This window comes from Vanellus vanellus, assembly GCF_965231255.1.
Source record: "Vanellus vanellus genome assembly, chromosome: 9".
NCBI lineage: Eukaryota > Metazoa > Chordata > Aves > Charadriiformes > Charadriidae > Vanellus > Vanellus vanellus.
The window spans coordinates 18388304-18409166 of NC_138914.1; positions in this window are offsets into that span (position 1 = coordinate 18388304).

Below are 20863 nucleotides of genomic sequence, written 5' to 3' on the forward strand. Positions count from 1 at the left end.
GGTTGGAGACACCACACTCTCTTTCTCTCTGTTCAGTGAAGGAAGCTGCCGAAGTGCATGGTTGGAGGAAAAAAATTCCTGAGGTTATTGTACATCTGTTATCAAAGGGACATTCCAATGTAGTGTAGGACAGCCAAAGCAGGGAGAGGGGATTTGTGTCAACAGATGCCTCTGTTTTTTCACCAGCACCAGTCACTCTGAAATGAACAGTTTCCTTAGGTGATGGAAAGCTATCTCCTGGGTCAACAAAGCTGCCTCTTGTCTCCTCTGAGGAACATTTGGGCAAGAAACCAACTCCAAAAGGATTTGCTTTCTTTGACCTGTCCTCTCCCATCACTTCTTTAGTACTGTGCCTCTGGTTAGGAAGAACTGGATGACATGGAAGTAGCTGGATGGGCCAGGGCAAACTCATCCTGCCCTCAAAGCCCTTGTTTGCTACTTTAACTCACACCACAGTGGGGTGAGACACCGTGTGGGGGCGTGAGACAAGTTCTTAATATTCCTGTTGATCAAATGGCCCACTGAGTCTCCTGATCTGCTGTGGTGATAAGTCATAACAAGGACTCTCTCTTAATCCTCATTATCCTCTGTTGGCGCTTCCTGCCCACATACACTAGATATTTCCTATCAACAGGGAGTAACCTCTGTGGAAGATAGGATCAGATTCCCAAGAACCAGGCTGTAGTAAGAGTGAAGGAAGAATGAGGAAACTGTCCTAATTTGAGGCTAATCTTATAAATACAGGGCTGGATACAGGCAACAGGAAGAGAAATGCCAGGAGAGCTTTAGCATTTAGTTAGGGAAGGATCATCTTTTGCCAGGAGTAGCATTAATTGTAACTTATGATGTGGTAAACTTGCTGTTTGATCTCAGCTTCAGCAGAGGGGAAGAGAGACTGCTTTGTGTCTCCAGAGGAGGAGTAGCCTGAGAAAAGTGTCTTTAAAGGCAATTTTTTGTCACTTGTGTACCGACTCAAGCTGCAGTGCATGGATGGACTGCTTTATTCCTCAGTTTTGATTTGGATAAAACAGTAAAGGAGGAGAAAAGGGTTGTGTGATTTTTATTTTTTTTTTTTTCTGAAGCAGATGTGCTAATACACCCATCAGGGATTTAATGTTGCATGGCATTTCTGAAAAAGCAGAAAACCACAAATCTTTTCGTCTAGCCTAAGTGCATTGGTGGGGTGATGTGTTTCTTTCCCCTGCCTAAACCCATAGCTGGAGCCTGTACCAATCAGAGATTTGGCCTGTCCCTCATGCTCACCTTTCATGTGGGCTGGGTGGAGTGTGCTGAAGCTGTTTGTGGTGGGGAGTTCTCTACAGACAGTTGCTTTTATGAACCTTTTTAGACAACCTGTTAAAATGAAGAGTTGCCTCCTACCTGTCCCTGTCCTATCCACATCACAGCACCACGCACAGAGCCCGTGATGCCTCTGTGTGTTTCATTTGCCAGCAGGGTGAGAGCCAGGTGCATGTTTGTGAAAAATTAATTACCTTTACAGGGGGGTGTGAGGGTCCTTAACCACATATTCATGTACAGGTGGTATTCTAGCATAATCCCATAACCATACAAATGACTACAATGCAACAAGGTGTGGACACTTGTTGCTCATCCCCACCCTGAAGGCGGTGTTGCAAGTTCCTGGAAAATGCCATCATGTCCTTGCGGGTTTGGACTTGTTTGGCTTTTTACCATCCATCCAGCTCATAGGTGCTTGTTGTTGGTGTTTTATTTATTGCCCAGCTGTGGGCTGATCACTGCTTCTTCCATTGGAAGCTTTATGGGTTTTGTCTTGGAGCCAGTTTGTGAAGCTATGGTGACATACAAAACCCCTGCTGCTTCCTAGAAACTTTCTGTCCCTTTTAGATACTCCAGCTTGGACAGGAGATCTCACCAGGCTTGGCCTAAGATGAGTGATACAGTAGTTCCCTGTCCCAGGCTTCCTGTATAAATTAGGACAAGGCCTTTCAGCCATCCGTATCTTAGTTTCCCACTTCCTATTGTTTCTGGCCCTTCCCAGATAGTTGATTTTTGCCTGAAAGTCAGGAGAAGAGTCATGCCATCTGGATTTCCATTCCTTCCCCAGGTGGTTTTCTTTGTTGTTTTCTCTTCACTGTAGCAGGTTATGTGATCTAAGGGTTCTACTTTATTATAATAAACAGTGCACAGTTTGGCTCTGATGGTTGGGGTTTTTTTGTTTGGTGGTTTTTGGGTTTGTTTTTTAAATCTTAAAATGATTGATGCATTTGGGCTCTGTTTAAGATGAACTCTGTCAGGGAGCAGGGCTGGCTCAGAGGACGTACACAGTGGTGTGGGCACACCAGATCCTCCTTTGTGCTAAGTTTACTTTGATAAAGGGTTGCTAAGTAGTGCCTACGGGTGGTTGATGCAGCTGGATAGTGAACAGAGTGCTTGTAATTGCTTTTGCTATCTTCAGGGATGTGCTTCCAGCAAGTCACGACACCTGGTAACGTGCTTGTAACATCTATTAACCTTGTAATTTTATAAGTGGAGCTTTAATCCTGCCTGGTTGCCAGTCAGGTCTGGAAACATCGACTGTGGCGATCCGTGGTCTCTGCTAAAATGCTGTGCGTGGTCGCTGAGCTCAGTGGATTTCACTCCCTTTGCTGTCTTCTCCTCCTTGCCAGATGCTCCACTTTTTTTGCATAGGTCAAAGCCAGCCCTTGTCTATTAGTTTTCTCCTCAAGACTTTCTGTAGCATGGATGTTTGAATGTTGATCCTTTGCTAGCCAGGTGCTGCTGTGTGATATTTCTCCCTTTACAGACTGCAGGTACCCTGCAGTGAAGGAGCTGTGAGGCTGAAGATGCCAGCAGTCCTTCAAAGCCCTGGGTGGCCTGGTGAGGCACTGGAGTTTGGGAAGGTGGAAGGACTGGAGGGAGAGTTTAGGCTTGCTACAGAAAGAAGACAGATTGTTAACTCTTGTTTTGTGTGTGCTGTTGCGATCTGGTCAGCTGCAGGAAGGGGAGTCGCTGTGCTGCAGGCTGGCTGCGGAAAGCACATACCAGGCAGGAAGTGAAGGGAAAGGAGTGTCCTATGCAGGCTGTGAGGAGACCCTGGACAGAGCCACCAACAGAAAGTTGGTGGCAGAGCAGGGATTGAGCCCTGAGCTTTTGACAAACCAGCTTTCACCAGAAGCTCATGGCCCACCCGCCTTCTCCAAGGCCTGCTCTAGGCATAGGCATAAGGTGTCATACTGGAGTACCCAACTGCTGGAGTCCTGATCTGTAGCCACCCCCACCTGGGAAGGTCTCTCCTGGAGAAATACAGGCAGCAGCATCCTGCCGTGTGGGAAGCCCTGAGGAAGAGAAGGCTTGGCCAGGAGGAGGTGCAGAGCACACAGGAGGATCTTGGGGTGGGGTTTCAGGCTGGCTTCCAGGTCCAGCTCTGGGGCAGCCCTGGTAAATGCTCTTCACAGCACTGGGAGGGACTGGTGTTCAGTGAGCAGGGCGGGGTGGATGCTCTGCGCCAAACTCTCGCTTGTCTCCTTTCTCCTTAGGGCATTCTTCATTCATTATACTTGCTACCAAGGCAGCTTTGGTGGAAGTAACCAGTTTCCTGAAAGTGGAGGCCTTTTCTGAGTGAGCGCCCAGTCTTGGGGTTTGAGTGAACTGCAATGTTTGGAAGAGCAGGGTGGGGAAAGCAGGGAGTTTTGTTGTGTGCTCCATTACAAGTGACTGCGGACAAGAATACGAAGCAATAAGCACCACCAAAGGGCAGAGAGCCAGTTTTAATTGCCTGCAGTCAGAAACTCCTGGTGAGCAAAGAGCAAAGCATTGAATGAAGAGCACAGCCTACCTCTAGTCTATATGTCTTCCTCCTTCGTGGCTCTAAACATGACTTCAGGTGTATGGCTCCAAAATAAGCAGTGAGAGCCAGTTTAGGGTGGGTAGCGTCTTTTGCCTTCCACTTTCTTCAGTACCCCAGTCAGGAGGGATGTGATCCCAGGCAGCACCCCTGTGGCATGGGTGTCGTGCGAAAGAAAAAGCTGGCAAGTCCTGACTCCTTATTTATATTTTGGTGAAGGTTTTTATCATGTTTCCTGCAGACACAGACTGAGAGGAATGGGTGGTTCTGCTGTTGGCATGCCTTTCTGATAAAAGCCAATGGTTTTTAGCAAGCCTCATGGCTCTTGAATTGCTGTTGGGTCTCAGTATATCCCCTTTTGCCACTTCACATGACAATTTCTGCTGCGCCTGCTGGAAGACAGGTGTCTTCTGTGCAAGGCATTTTAAGAAGTTGCTTAGCCTGTTTACTTTTCAGTTTTATAACCCTTATTCTGTTTTGCTGTTTTTTTTTTTTTTATTTTATTTTTCCTCTGCCTCAGAAATCTCTCCTTTTCCTTTACCCTCCCCAAGTAGGAATATATACAGGAATCCATAATTTGTTAATTGAAACTGCTTCTTGCTTTGCACGGGGGAAAAAAAAAAGCAAACTATTACTGCAGCACAATGTAAGTTTAAACAGGAAAACATAGAAAAAAGGCTTAATTTTGGAGACACATTCCCTTAAGAATGCAAAACCTTCTAGGCCTGGAAAGTCTGTGAGTCAAGTATCAATTAGTGTGATGTACCAGAAAAGGAAATGTTTAACTTTTTATTTATGTCCAGTAGAGCTCAATGAAGCCTTTGGAGAAAAAAGCAACTGAGAAGGATTCAAAGGGAAGCAGCACACAGGGCTTCCGACTGTATGTAGCACTGTTAAGAATGTTAATAGTTTATTCTCAGCAGTGTCCAAGGAATGCGAGTCTGTAATTTGGAAACTTTTTGCATGACTTTCATATTTAAAATAAAACAGAAATCTGGCCTAGATTTTAAAAAGTGACTATGGAAGTTCCCCCCAAACCAGTGGTGAGATAGCCCATAAACAGTGTCTAGAAATATCAGGTCTCCTCTCAGAATCCAAATTTAGTAGGTGATCTTATGTTTGAAAGTCACCATGTGATTTGGGAAACCAAAGGAATAATTTGTGAATTATCTATTAGCTGAAATATGTTCACATAAACCATACACTGAGTGATTGAACATAAAGCTTAAAGCCATCAAAACTGAAGTCTGTTCATGGCTAAGTTGTGAACTGACAAAGGAGCTAAATCATTTGATGAGCATCTGGGTCCAAGTTGTACACCTAGTTCTAGTGTCCAGCTTTAAAAGAGCAAAATCATAGAATTAATCATAGAATGGTTTAGGTTGGAAAGGACCTCGAAGATCATTGAGTTCCAACCCCCCTGCCACGGGCAGGGACACCTCTCACTAGACCTTGCAAGTGCAAGGTCCTGCACCTGGGGAGGAAGAACGTAAAGCACCAGTATAGGTTAGGGGCAGACCTGCTGGGAAGTAGCTCTGAGGAGAAGGATCTGGGGGTCCTAGTAGACAGTAAATTATCCATGACCCAGCAATGTGCCCTTGTTGCCAAAAAGGCCAATGGAATCCTGGGCTGCATAGGGAAGAGTGTGGCCAGTAGGTCGAAGGAGGTCATTCTCCCCCTCTACTCTGCACTGGTGAGGCCACAACTGGAATACTGTGTCCAGTTTTGGGCTCCCCAGTTCAAGAGGGACAGGGAACTGCTGGAGCGAGACCAGTGAAGGGCAACTAAGATGATTAAGGGATTGGAGCATCTCCCTTAGGAAAGGCTGAGAGAGCTGGGACTCTTTAGCCTGGAGAAGAGAAGGCTGAGGGGAGACCTTATTATGGCATACAAGTATCTAAAGGGTGGGTTGAAGGAGGATGGAGCCAGGCTCTTTTCAATGGTTCCCAGTGACAGGACGAGGGGTAATGGGCACAAGTTAGAACATAGGAAGTTCCGTTCAAATACACAGAAAAACTTCTTTACGGTGAGGATGACAGAGCACTGGAACAGGCTGCCCAGCGAGGTTGTGAAGTCCCCTTCTCCGGAGATTTTCAAGACCCGCCTGGATGCAGTCCTGAGTAATGTGCTCTAGGCAATCCTGCTTTAGCAGGGGAGTTGGACTAGATGATCTCTAGAGGTCCCTTCCAACTCTGAAAACTCCGTGATTCTGTGACCAGGTTGCCCAAGGCCATGTCCAGCCTGACCTCGAACACCTCCAGGGATGGGGCCTCAACAACCTCTCTGGGCAAAATGTTTAGTTAAGCTCAGTCTTTATGGTTTATGAAGATCAGATCTATTTTTATTACTATTGCTTTATTTGGAAAAGACTTCAGAAGTCTTTGGAGTGTCTTTGTTTTTTTCTTTTTTAACCCTTTTTGGCAGAACACTAGCAGGTCAGAGCCAGACAGTCATCGCCTCTGCAGTTGGTGAGACAGTTAAAAAACAGTTTATTTGGTCTGGAATTTCACAGGGGTCCTCCTCTCTGCTGTGTGGTGATCCTGGAGGGCAGGACAGCACTTTTCACCTCTGTGATTTGAATTAGGGCAAAGGAAGAACAAACTGTCACTATGAGCTGTTCCAACCAACTCCCTTCTTCTGTCAACTGCCAACCATGATTCTATGTTTAATTATTTGCATTACATCATTAGTCCTGTGCTAGGTGTTGTACAAGCCTAATGATGTAAAACCTTCACTAGGTTTAGCCATGGTACAGGCTTCCCTGTAGGGTGTATGTGCTAAAGCGTTTGGAGTGCTGAAGGAGGGGAAGCTGGCAAAATCTCCCCTATCCCCCCCCCCTTGGAATAGCAAGATATTTAACATACTCGTTTAGCCTGCTTATTAAAACAGAATATTCTTCTTCAGAAGTACATCCCTGCACTAGTTAGAATCTCCTTTATGATTTCCGTGCCATGGGTCTGAGCAGGACATTTCTGAGGGACACCCTGTCAGAAGTCCACTGTGCTCTTCCCACCGGAGCAAGCCCAGGCTGGGCACTGGGACACGTGATTCAGGGGCACATCAGTTATTGAGAGACCTTGGGCAAAGCAGAATGCATCAGAGTCTTGGTTCTCCAGAGCATAATAGTCAAAGTATCTCTTTCTGAAGGTGCCTGGTAATTACAAGCAGATCTCCCTTCCGGAGCCTGTGGTGAGGGTTGGCTACTTGTTATTGCCCTAATGTTATTTCTGCATCCTCACAGCCTGTGTGTACATGTATATTTCCACTTGCTCTTTTATCATGGTTTCCCTTTAGACTGTTGATAAACTGTCTCTATTGCCTAATAAGGGTGAGTGTTGTGTTTCGGAGGGTCTGGCAGGGTTTCTTAGGGAGTACCTGGTTGCACAGGAACTATTAAAGTGTGGTCTTGTGGTCTAACAGTTGGGCACTGTAGCCTGCTGGTGTGGGTGTGCTCGCTGCAGATGCCAGCTGGTATGGTGGGGATGAAACTGGGAAAAGATGTTCTGTGTACTGGTAGAAAACCTCTGAGCAAAGGGGGCTAGGAAGGGGAACGAGCAGCGCTGGTGGCAGAGGAGGGACAGCCTGACTATGAGAACACCTCTCCTGCACTCACCAAGTCTGGTTTGAGAGGGCAGAGAGGGAAATCACTTCTCTCGCCTCTGCTGGTGTCTCTGCCCTCCTGCTCTCATACAGGGCTGTGTGCGTAGTGTCTGTGGAAGCAGAGCAGGGCAGGACAGCAGGTGCCCAGAAGCCTCACACTTTCTCAGTCCTGTGGCCAGGCTTGTTAAGCCCAGTTCTCTGTCACCTGAATCAAGCCTGCCTTAACCTGGTGGAAGTGAGGTCAGGGACTGGAGCTGGAATGCGTCCTCCTGTTCCTACGGCTAGCCAGGCACTGAGAAACCCAGGAGCTGATCACACTCCAGGGCTCTGGTAGGAGATGTTTACCCTTTACCCCCCTCTCTGGAGTGCTTGAGTCTGTTTGCACTGAAAAATGCTCCCTTCGGAAGAGGAAATATGGGCCCTGCTTCTGTGAGGTGTTGCAGGGTGGCCAAACATCCTCAGCAGATAGAGATCATGTAATTCAGGTGGACCACTAAACTTTTAGCCAGCAATTAGGACTTATTCAGTAACTCTGAGTCAACTAATACATCTGGGTGTTGCCTTGGCATACTTCCGATGGCAAATCCTTCCTGTGTAGGCTTGATGTTCTTACACTCTCCACTGGCCTCGCAAGTGCTCCACTTGGAAATCTGATCAAAAGTCTGTGGTGATGCCAAAAGGAGATGTCCCATTGAATTCTCTGGCTTTCCTTTGGTCCTCTAAACCTGCAGATGATCCCAGGCAGTTTCTTTGATGCCTTCTTCCCCAGTGGATGAAGTAATTATGACTTTTGTGCAGCAGGGTAATAGCTCTGAAGACTTTTGTCAGGCCGATTAACAACAACTGTGTTTTAATAAAAAATATTCTAGTAAATCCTTCTGAATTGCAGCCCTAATTACTCTGCAGCCTGATGTGCAGCAATTGCAAAGCTAATAGGATCACCTGAATCCAGTTAATGAATCCTCTGTTATGGCTTGCTGTGACTCACAAGATGTCTAGTGTTTCTTCTGGTCTCCCCTGCCTTGCTCTGTTCCCTGGTGAATATTTATGCTCTGTATTGCCAAAGGTAAGGGGGTGTGCGCCTAAACTTTGAATGAATTAACTTAAATATATGTGCATCCTTCCTCTCATTACTTCAAGGATTACAGTAAGGATCAAGAACCTGGGCTTTTTGCTTTGGTCTCAAGGTGAGTTCATTCAAGAAGTCACCGGTAGCTGTTGCTGCCTGATAGTACTTTTCAGGCTTACAGGTTTTGGTGAGAAATCTGTTCAGCCCTGTTCTCTGCTCCGCCGGTTGTGGTCTGCATCTATATTAGAGAACAGAATTAAGAGAAACATACTTCCTCCTTGCTAGCGTTTTAAGCTAGTTTGTTCTGCATTGGGAAAGGAAAAAAACATTAATTTGGAAGTAATTTGTTTTGCTGGAACACTTTTTCTTTTCATTTCAACCCTTTGTATGTAAAGTTGCTTATGCTCCCTGGCTGCTCTGCATTCCCCCCATCCCTATTCCTTTCAAAGGAAGATGTATTAAACCCAAATGCGAGTTCTTCCATTTTTGACAAGGTTGTAAGCTGGTGATCAGGGTTTGGAAGGCTCAGGACTGTCAGTGGGACTCCAGGCAAACAACAGAGATCCAACGGTGCTTTTGGTTTTAAGATGCCTTTTTCTTTTACAGGTGGAGGGTCTTGATAGTTTGGGGCTTGTTGGCAGACCGTTGTGTTAAAGGTCCAGCCTCAGTCAGGGGTAAGCAAAGGATTGTTTGAAAGTGGCCTTTCAAAACTTTCCATCTTGTTGATTTCTTGTTCTAAATGTACTGTGTTTCTTAAATAGATTTGTAGGATTAACTCCTTGTTTAGGCAGACTATAAAATGTGCCTCTAACCATGTAAGTTATAACTACCATAATAGCAAGGAAGCCTGACTGACGAATTTAGTGGCAGGAAGCAAAGTAAACATCTAAAGCATGTAATAAAGAGATTCAGGTGGATAGGACATAGCAACATACCAAAGGAAAGACTTAACACCAGCCCCATTTCTGGTCCTGTAGCTCCAGTGCAGTCCTTTACTGGACATAACGCAACGAACCATTTGTCTTAACTGCATATGGAGTTGGGGCTTGTGTCAAAGTGCAGATGTCCAGCCTGGGACTGGCTGTCCCCCAGCTATGGAATCATTACTGTAGAGGGGAGGATGCATGGAGCAAATCTTTCTCTTTCCCACTGCTCACACCACAGCTGATTTCATATATAGGTCCAGCTCACTGTGAGGGTGTTAGGAGAAGATATTGAACTCGGGGTTTTCAGAGGCTTAATTAAATCTCTATCTAGGAACAAGACCTTGGGTAAGAGGGAAAAATGCTAAATGATTCAAGTGTTGCAGTAGAGAGAGATGAATGAAGTTAAAAGGAACTGTACAAATATTTATCGCAGGCTGGCAACAGATTTCAGACCAGTCCATTACAGCTGGGAGGGAGGGAATGGCACTATTTTTTTAAACATACATTTTCTTAAGCAGAATTTGGAGAAAAAAAAAAATAAAAGGCTTGGGTGATGTTTGGAAAGAGAAACAAAACCAAGCACAGCAAATCTGCTTGTAAACGATAAGACAACAAGGGGGAGAGCAGCAGAGGTGATGCTGGAGGGTTTATATTGCTTTCCTGGGCATTAGGAGTGCAGTATCATCTCCGTGGTGGCTGCTGCTGCTTAGGTGGGACATGCAAAAAAACTTCTTGTGAGCAATGGGCTGAACGTGGAAGGAAAGGAGTGCAGTTTATCTTGGATTTTTAAATATTATAGTGTCAGACTTCTGTGTGTCTGGCTTTCCCCTGAAAGTTCAGGGCCTGCTCTTTGAAGCCTCCTCTAATTTCTGGTGTTTACCAGCATTTATCCTCTGCTCTCTGTGCTGGGCTTGGTTATTGGGAATGGATTAGGAATGTAGGAACTGTAGCATGGGTAGATGCTGGTTTTGATTGCCTATGGTGTGGGGGGGTGGTTGTTGTTTTTGGTTTTTTTCTTCTTTATGGAAGAAATGGGTAATGTCTTCTGGGGCTGGAGCTAGGTTGGCTCTGACCTCTGACTCTGAGATACCACATGTGACATTAGCTAGGTGGCTTGGGGAGAAGGGGAATGCTTGCATTCCATCTCTGCCTCCTGGAGGGTCATATGGGTTTTCTCGTGGTGGATGGGAGGAAGTCTCTTCTCCCCTCCTCCTCAGACAGAGCAGAGGTCAAACGTCTGGCTTACATTTCCCTTAGTCTTGCCGATAAATATTTGTATTTTTGAAGTTTTGAAAGCTGAGTGCAGGAAGATCAAACTGAAGCTTGTCAGCTTTTGGGGACAGTGAGGACTGGCTGCTTCCCACATGTCATCTGTGGGATTGCTTCACATGGCTGCTCTGTGCTTGGGCAGCACCTTTCCCTTCCCTAGAAGGTGCTCCAGGCCCTTGGGAGCTCTCCATACAGGAGCTGGGCATGAAGGAGCATGGCTGGCTGCTGGGCAGAAGCAGGACCTGGAGACCAGGAGGGATGGAGTTTGTTCCTGGCCCGGTCTAACTTCGGCCACGTGGCTTCATTGTGATGGCCAGGCATGACAGAGCAGCATGTGCTTGATGCTGCCAGTCAGCAGCAGACTCTGTCCTCACTTCACATTACAATGGCAGACCAGATCCTGCCTAACACCCGCTTTGCCAGTTGCTAGTGCTGAATTTGTCCCACTTGACTCCAGCTTGCAGCAAGGCTGGAGGGGGAGTTGTTGCAGTGAAGCTTCAATCTCCCTCTCTCTGAACCTACTGTGGGAGTTTTTGGCATGCCCCTGAGTGGGACAAAGATTTAAAATCCTTACCCTAACCTATGGGGAAAGTATTCAGGAGGCTTTCATCTTTTGGAAAATGCACTGGGTTCTCTGGATGAAAGAGCTATTATTTACCTATCAACAACATAATCCCCCTCCCTCCTACAGATTGCAGGCAAGCTCCCGGGGCAAACGGCACTGTAATTAAGAACAAATATTTACTATGAAGGACTAGCTGAGGCCTGGCTGGGCAAGCAGCCATGAGCCTTGTCTGAACTTGCCTTCTGTTTGTTCCCCTTTGAAAGCAAGGAGTCAAAGTCTTTTGTCAGAGGAGTGTTTGTGAGGCACAAGATGGTGGGTTGGGCCTCGAAGCAGCCAGGAGCCATCAGGCTGTTTGTTCCAAGCCTAGGAAATCCCCCCCAAGCAGAGTTACTTGCATCTGGAGGCACTTCACTTTTCTGTTATGTATTGCTCTTGGGTAGATCTGCAAGTGAGGGTGGGTGCAGATATAGACCTGCATGCAGGGACTGTAGCTGGTGCCATGCTACAAGCAAGTCTGTGGAAATATGTCTGCTCTAAAATCACAAATTAATTTAGGCTTCATTTGCATCTATTTTCCCTTTTCATTTCTGTTGCAATTCAAGAGTTTACTTCCCAGGAGTCAAGCCCTGGTTTTAGATGCAAGGGAGCTTGGCTGCTGGAGAAAGCACATCCTTACAAAATTGCTGGGACTGTTTCACAGCTCAAACTCGCAGCCTACTCACCTGCCCTCTGCTACTCTGATCAACAGCAAGGAGGGGTGACAGGGATCTTGCTCATCTTCTGGCAAGGCTCGGCAAGCTGAAATTTAATAAATAAGTCAATTGTGAGTAATAGAAACAATTGCAAGGATGTGGTGTGTGGTTCAACCAGCTATCACTGCTGTGGTAATGCAACAAGGCATGTGATTAGACTGGGAAATTGCTGTAGCAATACCAAGATTTACAGCATGAGTCCCACAGAAGGAGTAGACGTGGGAGACGTACACAGATACACAGAACTTGCAAAAAGACTGAGCTAAGTGTCTGAACAGGGCCAACACCAGCTTCCAGGGTGCTGAGGAAGCCAAGGAAGTAACTGGAGAGGTACCCCACAGCATGCTCAGGGGATGTGCACGCTATAAAACTCACAGTTACAACTTGTCAGAGTTTTTGAGGAATATGTCACCAGCTGGTCTGATTTTAGAGTTCTCTTATGGTTTATTCCTCCTTCTTGTAGGGATGGTCATGTATTCTCAGCAGTATAACATCTGAAAATGGGCCTTATGGATACCCGTGCTCATGGGCTGAGCCTAACCTGCCTGGAGCTCTGATCTGTAAGAACTGCTTTATATATTAGGTATCTGGTTTGGGTTTTTAAAATAAACTCCTTTGCTCCCAGAGATAAAAGTTTATTTGGGTCTTTACTCTGAACAACATGTCTCCTTTTGTTTGGGAGCTTAGGTGCAATACCAGGGAGAAGGCAGGTGTTATCTAGTTCACAGGCTCTGGGAGGGCTGGGAAGAGGAAAGGCTCTTAGCTGTGAGCTAGGAAGTCACAGAAGAGCAAAGAAATGAGCTAGAGAGGCTCTGCAGACTTTGATGTTAGTGCTCCTTTAGAAGGCAAGAACAGCTTCAGCAGTGCCTCACGCTGTGGCCTTATCAGTGCCCACCTCCTGCTTCGGCCCACTAGATGTGAGCAGTGAGGAAGTGGCTTCACAGCTGCTCCGGCTCTTGCGCTGTGACCTATATGTTAATGCTGGTGAACCCCTACTAAACCCATAGCTCATCTGAAACAGAACTTGCTCACTGGTTTGGTTTTTTTGGTGTTAAACCCACACCATCCTGGTTCATGAGTGTGTGCGTTTTTTGGTTTTGGTGTCCAAAATAAATGCCAGAAAAGCTGTCAGGTCTCTTATTTGGCTTCAACATAGTTGTCATCCATTCTGGTGTGTCTCGTGCGTAATGGCTGTAGGGAGGGAGCCCTGCTTTTGTTGTCTTTGCCAGCAAGTCAGACATCTAGTCTCCCTCTGCCAAGACTGCAAAAGTTTTGCTTGTTTTTTAAAGGGAGGGTATTAGTAAAGCTGCCTGGAAGATGTGCCGTGCTTTCTGAAAGAGAAGTAGGCATTGAAATTCTGCTCAGAGAAAACACAGGTTGGTTCTCTGGGGGAATGATTCCTGCCTTGTTTTGTTGATTCCTGCTATTGCTACTCTTTCATGGTCACATTTGCTCCTTGGCAGGTTGAGGGATGCATATATTTGGAGTACTGTGTCCTGAAAAGGAGAGTTTGGCTAAAGAGCATGTCTGCAAGAATTCCTCGGATGAGGCCTTGCTTGCCTTGGCTAGTGTAAAATCCTGAAGCCAGATATGCTGTTAGATGGAGGTTGTGCAGAGACCTCCAACATCTTAATGCAGCAAACAGTAGTCAGGACTGGAGAGACCATCTTTTAAAATTGTGTTTAGAGTATCATATCAAGGACAAGTCTGTCCCTGGGACTATATATACTGGGGAATTGCCTCATTTCTTTAAACTTACTAAGTTAAAGAGGTGGTTGCTGAAATGCCTCTACCTCTGCTCTTCCCTGTTAGTTTAGAAACAAGCTTAAAAATTATCATTTGAAACGGACATAAGGAAAGAACTCAAGATACCCTTTTCCATCTGACGTGACTGACAATTTTGTTGGTACTGGTCTTTTGTGATAATTATCAAACAAATAGACTAGGCGCTTCCTAGCACTGCAGGTACACACACAATGTTCTGAGATGGAGCACGTGAAAGGAACCCGAGGAGACTCTGAGGGTCCCCTAGGAGGGGAGTGGGAGAAGCAGGTTGCTGTGGCCCACACAGTCCTACACATTGCTGTTGAGGAAGAGTTAACTCACTCTGTCTGAGCTGAGCCTGGAAGCAGAGGTTGATTGGCTGAACATTGGAAATCCTCTCTTCATGCCAGGTGTAACAAGAATCATCTGGTAAAAATGTGTGTCTGCCTGAGACACGGATCTGCCTTAGACATGTATGGAGCACGAATAGTTTGCTGTCTGCTGGAGGAGCCAGGTCCCCATTTGAGCAAAGCCTAACGGAAATTGGATCCAGTCCAGAATGTCTGGATGGCATATGATATTTACTGAAATATGGCATTGCTTGTGTAAGCAGCACACCCTTGTCCCTCACTCTGGAAACCATCTGGGCTTCATGTGCGAGCGGTTAAAAACTGGAGCAGGAGAGCATCTGATGCTGTATGGCTCTTGTGATGGATTTCCCACACTGGGCTCCCTCCATGGGTGTCCCTGCATTTGCAGGCATGGGAGTCTCAGCCATGCCCTGATGTTCTCTTAACAGCCCGCTGAGGGTTTTCTTCCCTTTTTCTGTAGTGGTTGTAAACAGAGTAGGGTTGTATGAGGAGTTTGCACAAGGCTTTACTGCCAGGGTAAGAGGCAAACTCTCTTGCCTAGGCCAGGGTACAATCATTATGCTGGCCAAACTTTCCTCCTTTTCTAGCTGGGTCCACAGCCAGTTGCTTTATTGACTCTACTGATTTTTATACCAGCTGGAGACAAAGCTCCTAGGAATGAGAAGGGGATATTTGGCATGTCTGTGCACTCGCATAGGAAGGGTTTTTTCCAAAGGGAGCTGAGCACCTTTAGGAGAGGCTTGGGACTGGGCAGAACTCCCTGTCCTTCACATAGCCCAGCTGAGAAAGGATTTGTCCAGTTGCTATGTTGTAAGGGCAGGAGGGGCCAGGGGAGTACAGAAAATTGTCCCCTGCCTGCCTACAATAATGCAAGTTTGGCTATGCTTTTCATTAGCTTCTGGGATGGGGTTTAAAGGTAGCACCTCTGGGGTGGGGTTAGGGTTTCCTCTGCTGTTTTCAAGACTTTCCTTGTAGCTTCCTCTCTGTCTGTGTGTGCACACTCTGTGGGTTTTGCTTCTCAAAGGGAGCATCATATGACAGCCCCAACATCTCTGATCTTTCTGGCAGACCGATCCCTCTTCCTTCCTGAGCTTGATAAACAGTCCAAGAAACGCGCCTCTGTGAGAACGCATGTATGCCTTTCAGAGACCCGCAGCTTGCTTCTGCAGTTCTTGGTGTGGTTTTTCTATCCTTCTGTCATAGTTTCTGGTGCTGCTCTGCTTTGCCTTCCCATCTCCCCTCCTCTGCGGTTTACCTGCTGCTGCTTGATGTGAAGATGTAGGTGATGCAGAACAACCCATTTCTGAGAACCTTGACCTGTACTCTCTGGCCTTGCACCCTGATGGCACGGGATTTCTGAGGTGGTTAGGGTTTCAGGCACCCCTGAAAAGACATTGCAGTGATTTTTCAAATCAACCTGTTCTTTGAGCATTGGCAGTTTCTCTCCGCAGTGTAGATGCTGTGGCTTGCAGGTTACCAAGATGCCCAGTGCAGGCAGATGCTGATAGGGGAGGAAAGCTTTCTCTGTGGTCTGTGCAAAGCACTGTAGCACAGCACAAGTCTGGTTCAGAGCAGCAGGACTCTGACATAGTAGCACAACGTGAATTGTTCCCAGACTCCAGCTATCTTTCACCTAACATGACTAAAATACAGAGAGGCACTAAAACAGCCTCTCTTGCTTCCAACCTCAGCAGCTTGTGCTTTTGTGGCCCAAGGATCTGACTCCAGCTATGTTAATGCTGTTGGAAAGTGGAAATGCCCTGTGTGAAGACACCCTTGAAGGCCCAGAGGGGTCTGGAGGCTTGATCTTTGCACCTCTGCTCTGAGAGGATCTTGTGGGCTGGGACTTCCCAAAGCCCCTTGGAGCTGTGTAATCTCGTGGGCTGTGGGGTGCATTTTCCTCAGTTCCTGAAATAGTGCACACGTTTGAGTCTTATTCTCCTCTCTTGATGATTGCCAGATCTGAGTACCCAGAACCAGGCTGGACTAGCCTTGTATTGTGCCTTCAGCTCTTCCAGCTGAGTCTGCCCCTTTCCTCGAGTGCAGCAGATGCTTGAAAAGTAACATGTGTTTGTCTCCATCCTCCAGGGTAGGAGGAAGGTTCCCACTTCTGTGTTCTCTTCCTCTGTCTCTCAGAGCCTTGGAGAGATCCAGCAGCTCGACATTCATCAGCAGCATTTAAACAGGTCACTTCGGTACTGAGGTACCTTCTCTCCCTCCCTTCCTTTTTGCTACTTTGGCAGATTGCCTTGCCTGATTGACTGCATTTCGATTCATCTCTGATATTTAATCTCCTCCCTGGAGAAAGGTGGGCAGGAGAGATGCTGTTACTGCCCTGAGGTAGGAATCAAGAGCTGTAGAGTGTTATTTCATTCAGTCTGAAAAAGCCCTCTAATAACACAGAGGACGTGTTGTGCTATAGTGAAAGGCGGCTTTGAGAGATCATGTAATCTGCCCTTGCCTGGCCTTGTGCTGTCTCTTGCTGTAGACTGGAATCAAACTAGCATCTCAGATACTGCAGCCCACTTGATTGGAGCTGCTTCAGCCAATTCCATCTGTGTGTTCTGGAGGAAGACCTTTCTCTTCTCCTTCCCCATCGTGGTCAGATGACATCCAGGAAACTCGGTGTCCAGATGAGAGGTTCTTTCTTTTGCAAGGAGGTGACCCTGGGAAGGAAGCAGTCAGCTTTATAGCGAGTGAGGGTGGGTGGGCTAAGGATGTTGGAACAGGAGAGTGATGGGAGGGAGCAGATGAAATGATGGGTCACATCTCTCTCAGCCACAAGGGTTGTCAGGGTCAAAAGTTTGGAATATAGATGAGCAGCTGTGAGGCAGAGGCTGGAAAGAGCTTTTTTTGTTCATGCTGAATAATGCTTCATCCATTGGCTGCCTGTGTCTTGCTATATGCTGTCCTACAGGCATGACAGCTGTGCCTTGTTGTCCTTCCTCTTCCCTGGGACATTCCCCTGCGTTGATGCCTCTTAAGGCTGAGCTGCCTCTGGGGTCTCTCTCTTAAGAGACTGAGAACACTGACTGATGATGTGCTCTGAGCTTTAAGGCAGTGGGGTTTGGCGTCGTCTCTCACCTCTAGAGAAGTGTTCCTCCTTCTGGTTTGCCCACACAAGAGGGTGTACCAAGAATTGCTTGGACCAGCCTTGGGGAAAGAGTATGGATCAGAGCCCTAATACAGGTTAAGTTCTGCCAAATGAGACTTTCTGTGCTCTTCCATGTTGCCTGTGTCCCTTAGCAGAAAGGGAATAGGATAAGAGCTCCCACTGGATGTGTTAGTTTCTTTGGGGTCATATCTCTCCAAGGTCATTCGTTTGTGATTGCATCCATATGGGTCATGCCTCTGCCTAGCTGAGCTCTTGGAAGCCCACCAGGAGACAGGCCTCATGTGACTATGAAATACAGAGATTTTATATGGCCATCTAAAATGCTACTGTTTACCAGGACACAGCCTCGTGGGGCAGATCTGTGAATACAGCCAAGTCCTACGTCCTACTTAATTTCTTCTGACCACTGCTGTCCTAGTCCAGCTTGTATATCAAAGGCTTTTTGAGAGCAGGGTCCTGTGATCTTTTTTTTTTGCTCCAGGTGCTTGTTCCTGTTTGTTGGGAGTGCCAGGTCTCTTCAGGGAATGGTGGAAGGGAGGTAGTGCCCTCGCCTTGGCTGTGGCTGTGCTCCCTCCTGAAGCTCAGTACAATCTTCTCTGCCCCCGTGCTTCGAAGGAAGCTAACTGCAGCTTTATTTACATGACATGGGTGGGGGTATAATTAAAGGAAATGAAGAAGCCCACACTAACAGCAATGGCTTTTGTTTGTCACCAACAATACTGCGAGTCTGGCCTCACTAAAAAGCAAATGCTAAATGGCCAGCTGCCATCCCATCTTGGACTCTGGCTGTATGCTCTTGTCTGGAGAGTGGAGCAGAATTAGGCCCATTTGCTTGCTTCAGGTCCTGCTGCATAAGGTGGTGGGAATGACACGATGCTCTTCCTCAGGAATTAACATTGGACAAGGCACGTGTTTAACCGCGGTAGGTCGGGCTCTCCAAGTGTTCTCAGAGTAAGACCCCCTCCTCTTTCCAGATGGTGAAATGTCTCTGAAGAGTTCTCACTCTGGATAGACATTTTATTTAACTGCTTGGCCTCTGCCCAAGGGAGTCTGTGTGGCTTTATGGGAAAGGATTTTTAGTTGTGCCGTAATGGTGTTGTGCACATTTGAACATGTGTACCCAGTGGATCATTCAGCTAGGGATGAAATTGCACTGTTGACCGCAAATGTTTGTGAATATGCATTGATTGCACTTATCTGTAAAGTTACAATCCTTACTCAGTCAAAGCTTCTAGTATTATATGTTATTCTCTGTCCATGCTCTGCAAGGCTCTGTTAAGCCCGATACCACCTCCTTCCTTGCTGCATACTTGTCTTTATCATCTTGTGCCTTCCACCCAGTTGGAAAGCGGCTGCGTCACTGTGCCTTGCTGCCCAGCTGTGCTTATGGGAAATAAGTGATTTCCTCGGGGTCTAGTGGCTGCTGATGGTGGAACAGCAGGGTTAGGGAACCCTGACCCTCCCCATGGGGTCCAGAAAGGATCAGGATTTTTCTGTTGCTCACTGAAAGGATGTATAAGCTCTGTATCTGCAGGGAGTTAGACTAGATCTGACTTCTAGGAGGACAACTTTTTTTACTCCCTTTTCTTCTAAATGGGTGGGAGGAAGATTATGAGGAGAGAGGAAGAGCTCTGTGAATTAAAAGGCGAGGGTGATATAAGATTGGTGATGACCTGATAGTAATCCAGGTTTGAAACGTTTCCCATTTACTGCAGTGCTAAGACATGGAACATCTTCCTGTAGGGGCAGAATGAGATCAAGTTGCTTGGTGGAGAGTTTTACCAGTTTTTGAAGAGGGTTGGTTATGAAATGATGCTGTCTGCTCACAGGGCTTTCACCTGGTGTCCTGAGAAGTCCTCCCTGGTGTGTGTCTCTGCCTGTATTCTGTGATTCTCAAGGTCTGTTTGGTACCTTGACAGCCTTTTGACTCTGCAAGTTGAGGAAATGCTGTGTCAATACAAAAGTATTGCCTTGCATGCCATGAGGACTGATGGGTGGAAAGGTGCCCTCTCATCTGGGGAACAACTCTTCTGGGATGTCTCTGTCTTTTAAAGGGATGTGTTGCAGGTAACTGATGCGGCCATTTGTTAATCAGCTGCAGAGTAACGATGTTGAGGGATAGCATGAGAATTGACATTGGTGCTTGTGTCCTGCGGCTGAGTTTGGCTAATGCTGAAGCATGACTTACCAAAAGTTAGTATCTCTGACAGCTGCATCCACAACTAGCTGAAAGAAGACAGGAGTACGTGGTTTGCATCTTTCAGGGTTGAAGAGGGTAGGGGAGAACAGCAGGCTTGGCAATGCCAGAGTAGGGGACAAGCTTTCCTTTCTTTTGGTGAGGGGGACAGAGGAAATTGGACCTTTGGTACAGGTACAAGGGGTGGTGAGGACACCACTGGTGTATCTTTCTCTCTGTTACTGGGATGGCTTCAGCTGCAACTGAACATAATACCTAGAGTCACAAAGCCTGCTGGAGGCTCCTGTCTGGAGACAGTTTAAGGAAAGACATTGTGTCTGCCTTTTCCTTGCATAGCCTAAGCTTAGAAATGCTTCCCATAACACCCAGTGGGCTTTTTCCTGAGTACCTGTGGGTATTGAGGTTGGCAAGTCAAAAGAAATGTTATCTGAGGACGCCATGTGTCCACTGGGGTTACCATAGTTGTCCCTCCTGCTCTAGCTGTAACAAATCCATGTGCTCACATGAAGGCCAAGGGAGCAATTGTGATATGCATCAGTGCTGTTTGCCCCAGAGGTCTGTAATCACAAGATGACAAATGGTTCCTTGGTAACACTGCACGATACTGTGTTACCTGTCACGTGGTGGGTACCCATCACCTCATGGAAGGGGCTGTGCAAACCACACTTTCAAAGCACTGGTGCGCAAGTATCTTGCCATCATGAAAACTTATGTGGTGGGGGTGTTTCAGTCACACAGGGGCGGAGGCATGCAGAAACAGTCTGGATCCAGTTGATGGGTTGTGCATAGCCCCTGCTCTGAGAAAGATGGTGTAAGTCGGATGTCTGATATTCTGGAAAAGCATCCTTGTGGTGTAGGATTTATCAAGTCTTCAGGTAATTTTCCAGTACTACCGTAAAACCTGTAGTGTGACCATCAGGAAACTCCGTTACCTGTGTGTGCCTCAACAATAACCTCTTTCCTCCTTGGCTGGATCAGTTCTCTCCATGGCCACATCCTCTCTTGTTTGGTGTCAGTGCTGTGGCCCTCAGCCTGAGCACAGCCCTGCTTTTGAGGTGATAGTAACTCAAACCCTTTGTGGAAGCTAAAGCTTCCAAAGGGTGTGAGCTTCATCTCATCTGCTCTGGAGAGGGACATCTGGGAGGGAAGGGGAAGATTTAAGGGAAAATTTGGCTGCAAGATGGAGCAGTGTTATTTTTTTTTTAATTATTATTATCCAGGGCTTTGCTGGCCAAGCAAGGCTTTGAGTGCTGCTATTGCTTCTCTGTCAGCTTCTTCCCCTGGAAACTCCAGCACCCTTCTCTCCTCTACCTTGGATAAATAACCACTGTCTCAAGACCTGCAGGAATGCCAGATGGAAAGTGTTCCCTTCCTTTCAGACTTGCTGTACACAGAGGGCTCGTTTACAG